Source organism: Pleurodeles waltl, chromosome 7, assembly GCF_031143425.1.
Source record: "Pleurodeles waltl isolate 20211129_DDA chromosome 7, aPleWal1.hap1.20221129, whole genome shotgun sequence".
Taxonomy (NCBI): Eukaryota; Metazoa; Chordata; class Amphibia; order Caudata; family Salamandridae; genus Pleurodeles; species Pleurodeles waltl.
The window spans coordinates 483,438,597-483,454,296 of record NC_090446.1 but is presented as its reverse complement, the minus strand read 5'-3'; the positions used below and the strand labels follow the sequence as shown (position 1 = coordinate 483,454,296).

General features: G+C 43.8%; 1 protein-coding gene and 1 long non-coding RNA gene across 2 annotated transcripts in view; one reads left to right on the top strand and one right to left on the bottom strand.

The window, feature by feature from the left end:
- The window catches only part of LOC138304234 (uncharacterized), a 193,474-nt gene extending 178,925 nt beyond the window's left edge, over positions 1–14,549 (bottom strand). Inside the window, exon 1 of the long non-coding RNA XR_011205520.1 lies at positions 14,209–14,549. This is a non-coding gene — a long non-coding RNA (uncharacterized lncRNA). The remainder of the gene's footprint in view (positions 1–14,208) is intronic.
- The window catches only part of DOC2A (double C2 domain alpha), an 846,604-nt gene that overhangs the window by 506,612 nt on the left and 324,292 nt on the right, over positions 1–15,700 (top strand). The window lies entirely within an intron of this gene.

Genomic DNA, 15,700 nt, shown 5'->3' with positions numbered 1-15,700 from the left:
AAAGTAAAAAAACTCTATGGAGAAATCAGGAAAGCTTGCAAAACCGGGTCCAGTATTTCAGATTCCATCGTTGTTTCTTATTTTAGAGGGGACCACCTCGTAATCACCCAGTAACTAAGGCCAACCTCCTGTGCCCCACTACCAAGATACCAATACCAACTGTATAAGTAACTCCAAGGAAACTGAGTTGCCACTTCAATAGCCAAATCCGGGGGACTTAGTATTGAGGACCTGTGCAGAAGCAATGCCTGTCTTATCTCCATTTAAATAAAGAAAAAAACAATGTAAATAGTTCACATCAACCAGAAATTCAAACAGAAATACATATAAACCAAATTTGCATATATTTTGTACTTAGCCATTAAAAGTAAACTGAACTACGTCAAACATGATACAAATTTAAGACAAATGCAAATGCATTGTTCTAAAAAATACTTCCTTTAAAAAGTGCTCATACACCCGCAGACAACCGACATAACTGTTTACATCACTCCTATAGCATCTTTACATTCAGAATACACTCGAACATCAGACTCCAATTTAATCTAATAAATGTAATAGATAGTTATGTTAGTCTCTTTTTCTGCCGTATATGGTGGTCCAAGGAATGCCAGAAGTATGTGTAATATTTATGCAATGCGACAGCTCCACTAAATATGATTTCGTCATTATTTTTAAAATAAGTGAGCCTGTTTTGTAACTGATTAGCAAACAGAGGCCCAGATTTATGAAAAGTGGCGCTGCACCTAGTGCAGTGCCATTTTTCTTGAATGTCATAATTTTTTATGCTTGTCTGGTGCTTTGCAGGATTAGCATAAAAACTATGACGCTAATTCTGCAAAGCACCCAGAGGCCCATTGAACCCAATGGGAGCCTCTTTATTATGCCTGCACTTAGCAGGGGTTAAGAAATGCTGTTAAAAATGGCTCAAAGGAATCTCATACATTCCTTTGCACCATTTTTACAGCCCCGATAGAGCTGGAACGCCCCGCTTGCATACATTATGCCTGGGACAGGTATAATGTGGCGCAAGAGAGTTACAAAGTGGCGCAGTTCAAGCATTGCACCACTTTGTAAGTATGGCGTAACGTTTTTGCCCTTCCAACACCACATTAGCGTAAAAAAAATGACACTAATGTGGCAGTGGAATGGCGCCAGAGTGCTAAAGAGTAGGGTGGGTGGAATGATTTATTCAGCCTGTGGAATTGGTGGAATTTGGAAACTGCATTACTATTGTAAAACGGAGTTTTGGCGTCCCCAAGCATACCCTTTTAACGCAAGTGGTTGCTGGAAGTCGCGTGGTGAGAGGGCTGCTTCCGGAGATGTACTGCTGCTTGAGTAGATTTTCTATTCGAATGGCAGGAAAATCAATTTAAATGGCGGGGCCCTCTTGTGCAGCGCATGGTGTCTATGCTGATGATTTTTTTACGCTGCTTGCACTACCAGCGCCACATTACTACCAAAGAAGTTTAATTTGTTGTGCAAATACTTTATTGAATTGCACCATTTGTGTAGTGCTTCATGTCACTGTCAAGGTTATGAAGCAGTTAGTGAACCAAAGAATACTGCGTCACGAGCCTTTGTCAGATTTAGAAGCCAGCAATAGTGTGTTTGCTAGTACTTTACCTTCAAGGCTTACATATGAAAAACTAACTGAAAAGATTTTCCGTTACATCATTAATCCTTTGAAACTTGCTTGAACGGATTTTTTTTTAGCTTTAAGCATCTTCAGGAATTTCTTATTTTTTTGCGTTGAACTAGTAATACAAAGTTAATCTTGAAAACAGAGGCAGGACCCTGGTGTCCTTAAAAAAATAGAGTGAAACTCGACCAACGGGAAATTACAGTTATGTAAGGATCTGCTCTGAATGGAGTGTGCTAGTTTTGCTGTTTGCAAATTTTCATTTGTAAGTATTTGTTAATCCAAGATAAGTATTTCTAAGGAACAATAATAACAGCAGCGTGAGCATTTCTAGGCCAGTCAGCTTCTCCACAAATAAATTATGTGTAAAAGCAAGTGTTTCTTTTCCACAGGGTTTCCACAAAGGGACAGTCCCGTTCAGTTTACGGGGTCCCTTTGAAAGGTAAATTGATCCAGCTGGACTCAAAACCCCAAAGCTCAGTGTGAAGGTCTATGACCTTCACACTGAGCTATGCACGTTTTTTTTTTATCCCTTTATCGCCTTTCTGGGGCCGCAAGGGAGCCCTCAAGGGCTTCCCACAGTCCCTATATATTTATTTGTATTTGTTTAGATATATTATGTAAAAAATAATACTAATCAAAAGCCCATACAGGCTACCTGGCACTGCGGGGTCCCATTGCTTCAGCAAGCACAGAGCTGCTTTCATAGCACCTCCATGCTTGCTGAATCATTTCATCTCTGTCCCCTGTACGTGGGCAGGGGACAGAGATGAAAGCTTCATATTTTGACAGTGGGATCTACTTGACAGGTCCGGCTCTCAAAACCGGAAGTGTTATTGTGGCTTAGCTGCAGAGCTGCAGCCAAGACACAGCAAACAGCTATGCCCCTGGGGTGGGCACCCCGGGACATAGCAGGAGCCAGCCCTGGGAGTTGGCGGTCCCTAAGCCCATCCGTGCTACAAAAGGGGTCTGCGCAGCCTCCCGTCAATGTGAACATAGCCCCAGAGGGGGTGGTGGTCCTGGGGATTGGGGGTCCCATAGAGACCCCCCTTCTTTTTTAAAAGATTATCCCCTGGAGTGAGACATCTTGGAGAAGTATTGGGAATTTCCCATTCGGGAACTCCGACACATTTTAGTTCAGTTGAATATTAAACACGCATTTACGTGAGAAAGTACGAGAGGGCAGACACAAAATGGTAATCATCAAGAAATATGCAGGTTTTCGAGGTCCAAGAAAATGTTCAGGAACTGTTTTTAATCATAAATGCATGAGTTGATTCCATGATGATGTTCAGTTGTGATATGGCACTTTCATTTGAACACAGCTGCCCAAATATATTCAGAATTCAACAGCTCGAGTGCATTTTTATTCCACAGGCCACTTTATTAGCGCTATTAAAATATATAAAAAATTAGCCTGAGCTCACACTGTGCGTGATTAACATAGTTCGAAAGTGGATAAATACTTGTAAAATGAAACTAGTAAGATCAGGCAAGCAAACATTAAACATAGAAATACGTTTGGCTTTAGAATTGCTCTTAGAGTTTACCAGAAACCACAAGCACACAGCAGATTTACATAGGGGTTGAGAGGAAGGAGCTGTGTAAACTCAATGGCGAATTATCCTCGTGTATGGGAATGTTGTATTCTGCCCTAGGTTTTTCACTTGACGCCTGCAGACCTCTGGGTTGCTGCAAGGCCTAATCAAGAAAGTCCACAAAAGATTACAAAATAATATATTAGTACATTTCCAATGTATAAATTCATAAAACAAATAAAATAGGAAATTTTAAAATGCTCTGTAAATGTGAATGAATTTGACTCTTGAACCTAAAAATTGAGTATCATATCTTAATTTATTGGAGCAACAAAAGTACATCAAACAAAATATAGAATAAATGATTGGTGGTCTCAACTGATATGTGCCGACAAATAGTGAGCATGCAATAGGAGCACAAAATACAGTGGTTTGCTAGAGCCTAGGGTGTCGCTTTTTGTTTTAGAAATATACCTAGATTAAAAAAAAAAACTTTAACATTTTGTAGTTCGTATTTTTTTTCTTTGTGAAATGAAATATTTCATAATTTGTGTATTCTTTTCATGCGTTCTCGGCTTCAAGTAGTGACTGAAAAGGAAAAAACAGAAGGCAAACATTTAACAACCATTGCTCTAAGGTCCACGTACTCTGTGCCCAATTTTGGAAACCACTTTTAGCATATCGATTCTGGCTACGGGTGCCACTTTGTACACAATGTCAAGTTCCGGAGGCCTCTGTGATGTTCTATATCAGATTCAGGGGCACACTTCTGGCATATTATACCCAGTGCTGTGACCCACTGCTAGAGTACTGTGCTCAGTAATGGAGGGCCTCTCCGATGTACTATGTCAGGTCAAGAGAGTCACCTCTGGTAATGATGTCTTGCACTAGAGGCCGCCTCTAAATTACCATGTTCAGAGCTGTAGGTAGTGGATGTAACAGTGAAAGCCCGATCTAGAGTGCTGTGCCCACTTCTGTTGGAAACCTCACCTATGTTTAAGAATTTATAAATCATTCAAACAAGCAGAAGGGAATATAGTTTAAAAAACAGACAACATGTGATCTCTCGTCACGCCCTCTGTATAGAATGTTTCTCTCTTTCGCTTGTGTAATATAGAGACCATAGTACTTTTAGGAGGGCACTCAAAAGCTGCCTGTTCTGTTGATATCGGTGGCGTTGTCATTTCTAGTGCCATGATGCCTTTGGGTGTATATTCGCACTCTTTAAATTCGGATATATTCATTATTTTTTCAATATTAAACTTGTGTTTTGGAGTTAGTAATGGAAAAACCAAAAAGCTTTGCTAAGTTGGCAAAATAAAGCACATTCACTGCCTTCAGTATACCCATCGTACTGGAAGCTAAACTGAAGGCTTCAAAATTCCCCACCATCCTGGTGGGGTGCTGCAAACTGGGTGGGGGTATTTGCTTGACCTGGCAGGCCAATGAGCTGCCAGCACTTCTATAAACTACCCACTGAGTCCCTTATGCTCCACCCAGTGGAAACTGTAGGAGCTTCATTAGTTTACTACTAGTTTCAGCTTTATTTCGGTAAAACAATACCATAAAAGCATACTGACAAAATTCTTACATTTCTAAAAGGAACAAAGACACTTTTTAAGAGAAAAAAGACAAAAAAACACTAAAAACAGATCGAGAACAGAGCTCCCTCAGGGCCATACAATACAAATAGGCAAGTTATGGGTATAAATGTTATTAAAAATCAACAATTAATCAATAAAACACTATAAAATATACAGTACACATCATCATGCAAATCACCATATAAATATTATAAAATTTTATAAAATACCCCTAAAATATAAACCTTTATACAAAAAACAGTTGAAATTGCTATCTCACTAGTAGTAGCATTAACTATGGACTAGCTCAAAAAGTGACCATTATGAAAATAGGATATATGCTTTTGAATGATTATTTGCCTCCAGTAGGTTCAAGTTGCCTCTACAATCTTAGCAATATAGATACCATCGTCACGTGAGGGGTTATTTGACTAATTTTTAAGAGATGATTAACAGTCCCTAGGGCCCAACGATTCCTTTCTTTCTTGCGTGCCTATATTACTTAGAGGTCATATACGATCAAGTAATACAAAAAGGCACATTGTTCTAGCAGCAGCTAATATTCACTTAACTACTAGAAACAAGTTATCTGATGTTGGTCTTAAAAACAGTAAATAAAAGTCGATTACAGTATTTCATTTGTAAGACCCATAAAATTTACCTCCCGTGCCATCAGGCACTTGTTTGCCTAACTAAGAGGAGATTTTTTGGGATAAAAGTAGATAAATATCAGAATCCAGGAACAAGTTTCATAAGTGACAATGACCATTCTAGGTAACTTAATCAACCTCCCAGTAACTACGGTCCTCCCGGGCATAGACAATGTCCCCTGGGCTAGATATATCCTTGGCTGATTGTAGGTCCCAAGGCCATTGAATTGCAGAGGGTGACTCCCAATTATCGATTTCAGGACCATAGGTTGACTTTGGGAGTTTTGCCTGAATTAAAGCGCCTACAACCTCAGGCCCGCCTTGTCTCTGATGAATGAAATTGCTATTAAGAACCGGCTTAGACCAAAAACAACATATGGTATCGAGCTGGATCTCAAGAATCTGGCAGCTTCATTGTAGTTCCTGATTCCAACGTTCCTGCAGATGGGTCGGATCCATTTCTTCCTTAGTTTATCGTAGGCAATGCAATTTAAAAGGACATGATCCGTCGTTTCTGGTGTCTCCATATTACATAGCTCGCAGGTCGCCTCATGATTACTCCCATTCAGGAGGCCCCATTTAAAGGTAAAAGCCTTGACCTGGAGAATCCCATATCGATACTTCATAAATAAAACTTTTGCTCGTCTAGGTTGAATAGTATCGATCCATTCCTCAGCGCTCGGTAGTGGTTTAAAATCCAGAAAACTTAAGGTTAGTCTACCTGAATCCTTGCTATGAAAAGGGCTATTAAAGATGAAGTCCCAAAATACTTGCTTTAGTCGGATCTTTGATTGGGTTGTGAGTATGTGCGGTTCATCCCAATAGAATTTCAGCCCTAAATTGTAAAAGCTTTGCCTGATATAATGAAGCCACGGGAGGGAAATAGTCTTGTCCAAGCCCATGATCTCAATTAATGCTTGCCTGTATTGGATCAGTTCAGGGGTTGTCCAAAGTCTACACCAGTAGAGCAGGGGCCTCAGGGCTGCCAATTTGCCTATTTGTTTCATATTAGTGTCATATGCTAAGGGAATCAACGGAGTGGATGGAGGGAGGCCCAATACCCCCCTCATGAAATTATTTTCCTGAGTGGCCAATGGAGTTAGTTTTGTGAATCCCCAGAGTTCTGCGCCATACAGAGCAGCGGCCTGTGCTTTGCACCTATAGATCTCGAATACTGGTGACACAGTGCTCGACCTTGAACATTTGTAATTTTTACTAATTGCCATGGAGCTATGAGTTAAGGAGATAGCAGCTTTGTTGATGTGCGGCGCCCATGACAATTTGGCATCAAGCAGTATCCCTAGGTAGTTGAAATTTTTAACTCGTTCCAGTGCCTGCCCTCTAATCCAAATGTTTCTCTTGAGTGCTTTGTGAGGGTTAACAGTTAAATATTTAGTCTTGTTTGCATTTATTTCTAACCCCTTCAAGCTGCAATACTCACTGAATTTATCTAGTAGAGTTTGCAGGCCCATTGGAGTTTGAGACAATAGGATGGTGTCATCTGCAAAAAGGAGGGCGGGGACTGGATCATCATTCAATCTTGGTGAGTCGTGGTTACTTTGTTTCAGATGATGAACCAGATCATTGATGTATAATGAGAAAAGTGTTGGGGCGAGCACACAGCCCTGTCTCACCCCCCTCTTGATAGGTATTGGGTCTGTCAACTCTCCTTTTGGCCCCCACCGGACCTTTGCGAATGTATTTTCATGTAGCCTCTCCAGCTGGCCCAGGAGGTTCCCTGGCATGCCCTGTTTTCCTAATGCTGCCCATAAGGAGTCTCTCGGCACCAGATCAAAGGCTGCGCGCAGGTCCACAAACGCGATATACAGGTGGCCTTTCTTTAGTCTAGTGTATTTCCATATTATTGTCAATAGCCTAAAGGCCTGGTCAACTGTACTGGTCTGTTGTCTAAAGCCTGCTTGGTATATAGACATTATGCTGTTCTCTTCTATCCAGGTATTGATTCTATTCAGGATCTGTCTAGCATACATTTTTTGTGTGACGTCTATGAGGCTAATTGGTCTATAGTTCCCTGGGTTTTCCCTGGATCCTTTTTTGTGGATTGGGATTATTTCTGCCCCTGTCCATGTCTCGGGCATTAGGCCTCCCCTTGCTATAGCGTTACTTAGAAGGTTTAGATAAGGTGCCCAGATTTCTATGCTATGTTTGAACAAATCCCCCGGGATCTTATCCAAACCGGGGGCTTTTCCTGGCTTGATTGCTTCAATGGCAATCACCGTCTCCTCCAGACTAAACTGTAACTCGGGTAAAATACCCCAAGTAACTGGGGTTTTATGTCTTGAGGGATAAAAATCGAAGGTGGGGGGTCAGAGTAAAGATATGTAAAGTAGTTAACCCATGTTTTGGGGTCTATGTGATGGTCTGTAGTAAATATCCCCTCTTTGCTACCATGGGTAACTATTTTCCAGAAGGTCCTTGCATCATTGCTTTTTGCTGCTACCAGCAGGTCTTGCCATTTTTGGTCCTCCCAGTTGCGTTGGGCAGTAGCCAGCGTTTTCTTATTACTGGCCCTTGCCTGCTGTACGGCTAATTGATTTTTTTGCTTTAGTGCCTCTACCAGTACTCTTTTCCTCTCTCTACATTTGATAGTATACCATGGACTGTTAGGGGTGGTTTGGGCCTTCTCCTTTTTGTGCTTATTCTGTAGCTGTTTGGTCAGGACAGGTCTTAACATAGTGCTCAATGAATGGTGGATAGCCGTAATAGGAATGTCACTAGGTTTATTTTCTGCATAAGGCTCCAAGAGATCAGAAAATATGTTGTAAATATTTATCATAGTGACCTGATTGCATAGTATTACTGGCCATTTTACAACCCTTCATTTGTTACTGAGGGTGGGTTGTAACTCCACCTTATCATGTTCTATATATTTCGAGTCCAAATCTAAGAAGTGTGCCTTGAATTCAATTATTAGCGGGAAGTGATCGCTATCCCTTCTTTTATCAATTTTAAAGGTCGCTAGTCTTTCCCATGTGTTTATACTATGCAGAATGTAATCTATTTTTGAAGTTGAGTTGCCTCTCTGGAAAGTAACCAGATTAAGGCCGACTTCACCCACTATGCCATTGCATGCCCTCAGTCCATGGTTTAATGTAAGGCTCATGATTTGCAATGCGGCCACTGTGCCTGGGACAGTTTTTTCTATTGTTAGGTAAGGAATTGTTCTCATTCGGTCTTCCTCTTCTGCTAAATGTTCGAATCCAGTTATAGGTTCATAATTACAATTAAGGTCACCCCCTATCATAATTGTCTCACCTACTGGAATTTTTTTGAGCAGGTCGTCTAGTAGAGTTATTTCAGGAGACTCCACGTTTGACTTTCTAGGTCTTATATATACATTAAACAAGTGGGTTATTATCTTATTTTTTTTTCCCATTATCAACCATAAAATGTCCTCCGACTCAGTGGCTTGCATGCGTATCTCAACATTTAATGAGATCTTCGCCCATACAACCAACCCCCCAGACGGTCTCCCTCTGGCAGCTGAAGTTGCACTGATAAAGTAGGTTTTATATCCTACTTTATACGGTGGATCTTTAAACCACGTCTCCTGGAAGAGACAGACATGGTGTCGATCAATATAGTCCTGCCATTTGGGGTCTATAAGCTTATTTTTTAAGCCAGCTACATTCCATGAAATCATGGTGATAGGACCCCTTCAGTTTAGGCTTGTGGCATTGAAAGTATGGCTCGGATAAGTTGTAAAATGTTTCCTACCATACAAAAGCTCCACTGCGCTCCCTGCCCCTATAGCATGAAGATCATTCCCTTCATGGGGCTCCCCTACTATTGGGTCCCCATTGGGTTCCACTTGTGCCTGATCTATCTGGATTAGTCAATCTACTCTCTCAAGGTTTGAATCATAATTTCTCTTTTGCAGTCCCTCATTGTGATTGAGTTTATGCCTTTGTACTCGAAGTTTGGTAATTAATGGATCCAAGCTAAACCTCATGGCATTGGAATTAGGGGCGGGGGTTCTCTGTTCCATGTCAATCAAACCTCTGATTAATCTTCCATCCTTGACTGTTAATGCAATAACGTCAAGTTGCTCCCTCTCTCCAGGGATTCTTTCTGCCCCCCTAATATCTGATCGAATTATGGATAAACAGTGTCTTTTGGCCCTAATCCAATGTATAAGCTTGTTTTTTAAGGAGTCCTCATCTTCTCTGCTATTTAAGGGCAATTTTGGAACATTTAACAGATGAACAACATTGGTCCTAGTAGGAAACCTATCCTCCTCAGAGTATGGATTCCATCTAGTGTTTTTGTTATAATCATTAGATACTTGGGGATAGGAGTTCAGAGTAAGTTCCAAATTCCCTTTTTGGGGTCCTTTTACCAAACGGGGATCTCTTTGTGGTTTTCCTGTTCCTTGGCATAAGTTACTATCATTTCTTCTCTGGGAATTGCGTGAACCAATATGTTCCACATTGACCCCTATCGTGCATCCCTGTGGTTGTTGTACAATCTTAGCTGTAGCTGGGGTAAGGTTAGGGTTAGTAATCAAATTTTGAGGATATGTGGGTCTACCTTGTAGATGGAGTGATATGGGGGGGGACTCCCTTTCGCATTGGCCTATATAGGTACCCCTACCCCCCTCCTTTTCCACAATATCTGTTAAGGTTCTTACTTCAAGTTTCAAATCTCTAACTTCCTGGATTAATCCGGTGATTAGATCATAAAGGTCTGCTATAGATCTTGTTTTATTTTTTAGAGGGTTCCCTGATTCTGAATTGAGAGGAGTGGTCCTTTCACTATCTAGCTGTACAGTTGGGATAAATGGGTGTAATTCATCCACGGGTTCCCCCTCTTGTGCATTCTGTATGTTACTACTATCGAGTTCTGCCAGGACTGCATATTATTGGAGCACCTAACTTCGCACTCCTGGATATGGCCCTTCTTCCTACCATTATCAATGGTGCATAGGTGTATGGGTCTAGTTGCAGCAACCCTAGGGCTATCAGTCCTGACATCAGATGGTGCCTCCCCCTCTTGCTGGGAAACGATCTCTATCGCTTTATCTTCCACTGGTTTGATTTTCTTCGCGTAATAGGAGGTAATCTTTTTGTCGGGACCCTCCCGAATAGTGGTCCTACTGCATAGTAGTGACTCTACCTCCTCGATAAGATCGTCTATTTCAGCTATTGTGCAGTTCTCACCCGCATTCCTAAGTTTTTTTACAGAATTCATCTTTCCCCTTGGGGGTTCTGATGCCTTGCGTTTTCCCATGGATTAAGCTGCCTAAATAGTGCTTTGGCTCTGTGAACCAGTCCCCAATATGTAATTATAAAGGAGAGTAGGAGAAGGGCTGGTAGGGATAGACCTATTTAGTACAATTATCTTCACATATAAGAACGATAGCTATATGTTTTCCACTATAAATATAAGCAGACCTCTTGCCAGTATAAAAAGGCAGAGGCCCAGCCTGGCCCCACTCCAATATTTATCGGGTAATGGAAAGAGCGTCGCAACAATAGGTGGAGAATACGGTCCAAAGGCCCTCTATGAAAGGACCTATTTAGGAGTAAGTATCAACACAGTACCTTCAGGCAGCCATACGTGTAGATTGGCATGTCCATGCAACTTTGGATGAATGTCAGGGGGTGGCCCTGCCCTGCCTCTTCCTGGCAATGACGGGCAAGGACGGGCAAGGACGGGCAAGGACGGGCAAGGACGGGCCCGCCCTTGGCCCGGGCTTCGCCCGGGCGCGTCCCGCGCGGCGGGAGCGCGATAAGAAATTTAAAGGGCTCCTGCCCTTGACACGCCTCCCGGGACCTCCTTGCGCTTCCCGCGACGGCGGGAGCGCGATAAGAAATTTAAAGGGCTCCTGCCCTTGACACGCCTCCCGGGACCTCCTTGCGCTTCCCGCGACGGCGGGAGCGCGATAAGAAATTTGAAGGGCTCCTGCCCTTGACACGCCTCCCGGGACCTCCTTGCGCTTCCCGCGACGGCGGGAGCGCGATAAGAAATTTAAAGGGCTCCTGCCCTTGACACGCCTCCCGGGACCTCCTTGCGCTTCATTAGTTAGTTCGTCTAGTTTGGAGCAGAATCAAAGGAACAGGGATATGGGAGGCCGCTGGAAGGAAGCAACATGGTCACCAATTGGTGTAGAGTGGTAAGGGATGATCTGGCATGGTAAGAGATGCTCTGGTGGGGTAATGGATGGTCTGGTCAAGTAAGGGATGTTGGTTCAAGTTTCCTGTCACCCTGAGACAGATCCCTACAACTAGTTTACACCTGTGTGCATTGTGCCATACAACCACGGAAGTGGACGCTATTTTGGCAGAGTATGAAGACAATGCCCTGCCCCATGGTCCTTGTTATTGTAATACAAGCTATATAGATTCTCCTGAAAGCACCACATCCAAGTTGAGTAAAGCAGTATGCTGCCAAACCACCCCAGTAAGGAAACAAAGAGTAATAACATATTTACAAACTTTATGAGCCTCAAATACTGAACAAATGTTGAGGTGCAAAACACAAATTACATCAAATCACACTATACATTCAAAAGGGTGTATGCTTGAAACAGCACCCTTCAGTAAGAGTTAACTTGTTGAAATAGACAGGTGATGGAGGTGTCAAAGTCACAAAATCTAAAAGTGTTCAGAGGGGCCGACTGAGTTGAGAGTGCTGTCCCGCATAGGAAAATCTGAATATGCAATATGTTGGATCAGTAGCAGATGGTAATCATAGGAAAAACATTTTTGACAACATTTTAATTTCGGTCTCTACATAATTGCGTGCCAAAATTTCAGACATAGTGTGAAATCAAAGTGTAAGGTTATTTCACAAACTGCAGAAGAAATGGATTGAAGAAGCATGTAACAGAATTCATATTAACAGTGTCCCACTCAGAGTGAATCAACTTGTTCCAAAAGTCGCAATGAGTAAAACTAGCAATGGCAAAGTGAATCAAACCACGGTAGGCGGGCGGGGAGGCAGGGAGAGTGGGAGAGGAAACAAACCATAGACACTGGGAGGAGGACAGGGTAGAAAATTACAGCCCGAGGAGGGCAGCGAAAGCAACACAAGGGAGCAGTAAGGGCAGGAGAAGGGCCGGGGGAGGCGGATTGTAGAGACACCCACTCTATGTGAGCGCATGTTAAAACGAGGACCTGCAGGAGTCTGTGGCCAGCGGAAGGGCACTGATCTCAGAAAGGAAACTGTAGTTGGTCCATGCTCAGTGACAGAGGCACATACGAAGCCCCAGGAGGAAGCCAATGTGAAGAGAAGATTTTGAACAATAAAAAGCAAGTAAACAAGAGTGACATGGGAGCCAACCAAGGGTAAGTAAAGGACAGGCTATAAGACTGTTTTAAGTGGGTTTTTTCAACAAGGGATTTTGCAAGCACAGCGTAAGCGCTGTCCAGGCGAAACCTAAAAATATATCTTGAATTGTAGGCGCTCATGTGACTTAGATCATTTGTGACCTATTGTGGTGTCTGTGAATTCTTGGAGTTGAACCTTCACCACATTAGGGTGTACCGTAGAGGCCCTTTAGTAAGGTGTGAGTATGTTGCGTGTGCTGAGGTCCCTGTGAATTCCCTTGGGCCGTGCATTTGCCAACTTCTGAAGACACCCCAACGACCCTCTACTGAGGTGTTACTTAAAATCCCTGTTTCCTGCCCCCTCCACTTTTGGGTGAACTTCATCCATCCACTACTGTGGCACCTTTTAAGTTCGACCTCGCCTGCTCCTGGGTAATAATTAAGGTATGTGTACACAAAGGCTCTCCCACATGCATTCGCTATATACCATGCTTAACCCCAAATACATGTTTTCCTTGGCATTATTCGAGAACAATCTCGGAATTCCACCCAGGCACACTGCACAAAAAACACATTCAGACACCATGCACAACAAATAGATGGGGCTCTTGCTGGGCCACCCAAAAGGTTTCGCAAGGAGTAAGAAAGCTATTTAGTGCAACAGAATACAGCATCTCACACGTGCACATCCACACCTCACACAATTATACGCGCAAATGCACACCTCTCTCACGCACACTTATTTCTCATGCACACTCACAGCTAATCGAGCACATACATTTACACTTCTCACACATTCCTACCTCACTTTTGCGCCAGTGGTATAACAAAGGCCCCCGCGGGAGTCCCCAAGCTCCAACTCCCCCCAACCCCGTTTTCCCCCTTCACACAGCCCTCTGGCCTGAGAGCTCCTGCGTGAGTCCGATAGGAGGGCGGGGGCTCCCTGAGGTTTTGTTACAACTACTGTTTTGCACGCCTTACGCACGCATTCACATCAAAAGCCCAAGCACACGTGCCTTCACAAGGAGGGGACATGCACTGTACGAGTGTTGTGTTCCGAGGGCTCGCAGGGAGGTGACGCGAGGGCGCAGCTTATTAAAACAATGAGGGCGGAGTCAGAGAAGCAAGACGATGCCGCTGTAGGGAAAGTGACCTAGATTTCTATCTCGCGTGGGTGGGAGCCCTTCCTCCCTTTGTATCGGGAGAGAGCGAGGTGTCTCGTGCAATCCCTCATCTAAAACGTCTCTCATACCGTATCGATACTAGAAGGGATCTCATACACCCGGTCACTCTCACAGCCATGTCTAATGTCACTTAAGAGATACCTTTGTCTTTTTTTGCAGTTTTATACAGCGCGAACTCCACCCAGAGGTACTGGAGAAATTTACAGGAGAAGCAATTACATTACTCAAGAGCTCGTTCTGATATTTAGGCATGGAGAGGTTGCGTGATTTGCAAAGGATCATAGGACGTCGAGTCAACGCCTAGACTTAAACCTCTTACCCCAGTTTCAAAGCTGGCAGCTCTGGCCATAGTGCAACGTTCTCTCCCTGTATCCGCCATCTCAATGTGTCTGTCACTCTTCCTCTGATTAGTAACGCATTCAATGATTAAAGCGGTCTATGCAGGATGCTGTCCCAAGTAGTGCTGCCGAAGAATAAAGTCACACGCAAACTGTCCTACAGGTTCATCGCACAGTTCACCTTACAGGCAACACGCGTAATGTATCCCCCAAGGGTATTCTCATTCATGTATTCCTTCCTTCCTTCGGCTCATAGTCTCATGAAGTCTTGTCCACCCCTCTGCCCCCCACCGTTGGTGTGCTGTGCGCTTCCTACCTAGAACGTTTAGCACACACCATTGATTCTATGTCAGGACCGGAGGCTTCGTATTATGCTTCTCTCTCAATGCTTTATTTTTACAGCAGCCAATCACAAGAGAGTAACTAAAAAACAAAACATATCCCATCATTCAATGGAAGGCGTCATAACCATAGAGACCAGTACTGTATATAAGCTCACGAGGATAAAGCACTTCCTCTTTCTTTGCTGCTGCCGCAGCCAGTTAAGTGTTTTCATATTCGATCTTATTTGGTGTTATTGTTAGCTTGCGCGCGCTCTTCGTTTTTTTTTGGCACTGTGGAGCGGGAGCGGGAGTTTCGCTAGAGGGGCTCTCCCCTAGCGAGGATCGGCAATCCGATCGGAGTACCGGCAGCAAGTATTTCATTTATTATTTCACTCACACGCACGCTCGCGCGCGCGCGCGCGCACACACGCACGCACGCTTTGGCGCGTGATTCATCCCGTTTGAATTGCCGATCGGCTCGTACTGCTTTTAGGAGCCTGACAGCAAATTTCGGCGGGGTGCTCGCGGGCAGATTTCACCCGTTTTTTTGCATCCATTTAACCAACGCTGCGCTCAATACCTGGCCGGTGACTCCCACCTTGCTCTGATTTCAGGCTTGGTGATACTCCCTGACGCCCTGGGACCATCTGGTCGGCCCAGGGTTGAAACAATTTTGCATAGGCTTTGCCTAGAGTGCAGCAGGCTGCTCCCTCCACGCTCAATTGTATTTTGGTGCCTTATAGCCTGCTGGGGTTCCGCACTCCCCCTGATTGTAGTCCTGGGCTACTCTGATTGCAGTTACCCATACTGCCCTGAACATGGCGCAATCCTTCGCATATGACGAGGAGGATTCTTATGGCGAAGACGCCCCTTCTTTAGAAGAGTCCCTTGTGGGTGCCCTTGATAATAGCGTTCAGCTATCCGTCAACAAAGCCTTGGCCAAGGCTTTGGGACCCCTGACTCACCATTTTGAAAATTTTGCGCGCCAGAAGGGTTGGGTTCCCCCCATCCCCCCGAATCAAGATGCCCATAAAGACGCCCCTGAGAATCTCCCTTCCACCTCCAAGGGCAAGTCAAAAAGGCAAAAATGGGCGCATTCTGAGCTGTTTGACAAGCTGGCCGCCACTATTCATTCTGAGCATGGTTATAG